Source organism: Danio rerio, chromosome 15 (genome assembly GCF_052040795.2).
Source record: "Danio rerio strain M-AB ecotype USA chromosome 15, GRCz13ab, whole genome shotgun sequence".
Lineage (NCBI taxonomy): Eukaryota > Metazoa > Chordata > Actinopteri > Cypriniformes > Danionidae > Danio > Danio rerio.
Genome location: NC_141035.1, coordinates 32,244,747 through 32,248,677, shown reverse-complemented (window position 1 = coordinate 32,248,677; position 3,931 = coordinate 32,244,747).

The following is a 3,931-nucleotide window of genomic DNA, read 5'->3' as shown; positions in this document are numbered from 1 at the left end:
CAGTCAGCTTGTTTTGTCTTTTATTGAATGTCTGTCAATGCTACATCACTATTGACTTTAAGAAGCAAGTATTCAGTACTACAAATGCTAATTGCATATGTTAGATTAAGCACAGTCTACCTAAATGTGCTTTAACCTGTGCTATGATGTAAGTATTAAGGTTTTAGGTGATGGTATGATTTATTTTTAAACATAACAGTTTTGCAATTGCATCTGATACACAGATGATTGTAAGATGCAAGTGGTTAAACAAATTTGGACCCATGTTGAAGTACAATATGTGAAGCGAAACAATGTTGCTACTTTACCAGTATTGTGGTTATCCTAGACACAACCATTTGTTATTGAACCATGGATGCAGAGCCACAACGGCTTGAGGACAGGTATGACTTTTGAAGGGTGATGACATCTTTAATTCAATGGCTTATTTTACATTTATAAATAAAATGGCTGACAACCAAAAATCCCTATAGACTTAACATGGACACAAAATGGCTGACATTGATATGGAGATTAGTAAGTCGTAGAAGCTTGAGACTGGGCTCATTTTACTTGGCCTATCAAGTTGGTATTAAGTACTGACATAACAAATTTGTAGACACTCCCTAGCAACCACTTTAAGCCCCCTAACAACTATTTGCATTACCCTAGCAACCACATAAACACATGAATTTAACCATTTCTCCGCATTTACTGCTATTTTGCCCAGTTTAGTACCATTTTGTACCCCATCGATTTGCCACGCAAACCCCATTCACATTTCCTTTAGGAAATGTACAATTCTAGTTATTATTATTATTATTAATGGGGTTTGCCATAGGCAAAGTCCATTCTTACTATTGTGCTGGCTTATTATTCTTCTTCTTCCTTCTTCCGTACCATTTTTCGGCGCGTAACTAGTCCCGCAGCTTTCGTCCCAGACCCTTGAAAGTGGGCTCAAATCGTGCGGTCTTATCGGGAATGGTGTGCTATGACTTTTATAAGGGGTGGGGGGTTTTTTGGCCCCGCAGGGGCCAAAAAACCCCCCCAAAAATCCCATAGACTTAACATTGAGCCGAACTTTGACGAATCACAGCGCCGAGTGTGAATTTCATAGAAATATGAGATTCACAGCATCTGTAGGGGGTTGCAGCCTAAATGAGAACATACCTCGCAATGGGGTAAAAGTTTCACCCCTGGGGCTCTAGGACGTCCCAAAGCTCTCCCATTGACTTACATTGTCCCCATTGACTCCCATTCATTTTTCTAGAACAGCACTAACGCCCCCGCGAAATGGGACGACCTTTAAAGCGTTATAGCGCCAAGTGTGAATTTCGTAGAAATATGGGATTCGCAACATCTGTAGGGGGTTGCAGCCTGTATGAGAACATACCCCAAAAGGGGGTATAAGTTGTACCCCTGGGGTGCTAGGACGTCCCAAAGGGGTCCCCATTGACTTTACATTGCCCATTGACTCCCATTCATTTCTTGACTCACATGTCAATCACATTACATAGCAGTGTCATACAGACTTGGGGGTTGCCTTACTTGACTGAGGCAACCAATCAGCATCTCAATATGATTTTGAAGCTCACAAGCCACGCCCCCCCAAACCACTTAAAGACCCTTAATAACTGCCCCATTGACTTAACATGGAGTGGGATGTCCCATTGCACATCCCATTGACTTCCATTATAAAGGTCACACATCTATAACATTACATAGGAGTGTCATAGAGACATGGGGGTGGGCTCATTTGACTCAGGCAACCAATCAGCATCACAATATGATAATGAAGCTCACAAGCCACGCCCCCAAACTGATCCCATTGACTTCTATTATAATAGGGCTGGATGCATATCTTTGCTTAGCAGTGTCCTATTGACTTCTGGGATGGCTCATCTGACTCAGACAACCAATGAGCATCTCAATATGATAATGAAGCTCACAAGCCACGCCCCCAAACTGGTCCCATAGACTGCCTTTAATACTGGCCTACATGCATTTCTTTGCTTAGCAGTGTCCTATTGACTTGGGGGTTGGCTCATTTGACTTGGACAGCCAACCACATTCAAGTTCACTCTGTAACCTCGCCCATAGCAACAAAACAGAGTACCCTAGCAACCATTAATCAACAGCTATATCTCGGCATCAGAACATCGTAGAGACTTGGGGATTGGCTCGTTTGACTCATGCTAGCAAACGGAACTTCCTATATGCTACACATGCTAGCAGTGACTAGCTACATGCTAATATTGACTAGCCAAGTACTGTAACTTCCTAGAAATGCTCACTAAGTATAAATATTTCATCAGGCATGTATGTGAGGCTTGCCTAGTAACCACCCAGGGTACCCTAGCAACTGCCTAGCAACCACCCAAATTACCCTAGCAACCGCCTAGCAACCACCTAGCAACCGCCTAGTAACGCCTTAGTAAGGGCCTAGCGACCACTCAGGACACCCTAGCAACCGCCTAGCAACGCCTTAGCAACCACCTAAAAACCACTTAGGACACCTTAGCAACCGCCTAGCAACACCTTAGCAACCACCTAGCAACCACTCAGAACACCCTAGCAACCGCCTAGCAACGCCTTAGCAACCACCTAGCAACCACTTAGGACACCCTAGCAACCGCCTAGCAACGCCTTAGCAACCACTTAGAATACCCTAGCAACCACCTAGCAACACCTTAGCAACCACTTAGGACACCTTAGCAACCGCCTAGCAACACCTTAGCAACCACCTAGCAACCACTTAGGACATCTTAGCAACCGCCTAGCAACACCTTAGCAACCACCTAGCAACCACTTAGGACACCTTAGCAACCGCCTAGTAACGTCTTAGTAAGGGCCTAGCAACCATTCAGGACACCCTAGCAACCGCATAGCAATGCCTTACCAACCACTCAGAATACCCTAGCAACCACCTAGCAACACCTTAGCAACCACCTAGCAACCACTTAGGACACCTTACTAACCACCTAGCAACACCTTAGCAACCACCTAGCAACCACTCAGAAGACCCTAGCATCCGCCTAGCAACACCTTAGCAACCACCTATCAACCACTTAGGACACCTTAGCAACCACCTAGCAACACCTTAGCAACCACCTAGCAACCACTCAGAACACCCTAGCAACAACCTAGCAACCACTCAGAACACCCTAGCAACCACCTAGCAACACCTTAGCAACCACCTAGCAACCACTTAGGACACCCTAGCAACCGCCTAGCAATGCCTTAGCAACCACTTAGAATACCCTAGCAACCACCTAGCAACACCTTAGCAACCACCTACCAACCACTTAGGACACCTTAGCAACCGCCTAGAAACAACTTAGCAACCACTTAGAACACCCTAGCAACCGCCTAGCAACACCTTAGCAACCACCTAACAACCACTCATAACACCCTAGCAACCGCCAAGCAACACCCTAGCAACCACCTAGTAACACTTTAGCAACCACCTAGCAACCACTCAGGACACCTTAGCAACCACCTAGCAATGCCTTAGCAACCACCTAGCAACCACTTAGGACACCATAGCAACCGCCTGGCAACACCTTAGCAACCACTTAGAACACCCTAGCAACCGCCTAGCAACCACTTAGCAACCACTCAGAACACCCTAGCAACCGCCTTAGCAACCACTCAGAATACCCTAGCAACCACCTAGCAACACCTTAGCAACCACCTAGCAACCACTTAGGACACCTTAGCAACTGCCTAGCAACACCTTAGCAACCACCCAGCAACCATTTAGAACACCCTAGCAACCGTCTAGCAACACCTTAGCAACCGCCTAGCAACGCCTTAGCAACCACTCAGAATACCCTAGCAACCACCTAGCAACACCTTAGCAACCACTTAGGACACCTTAGCAACCGCCTAGCAACACCTTAGCAACCACCTAGCAACCACTCAGAACACCCTAGCAACCACCTAGCAATGC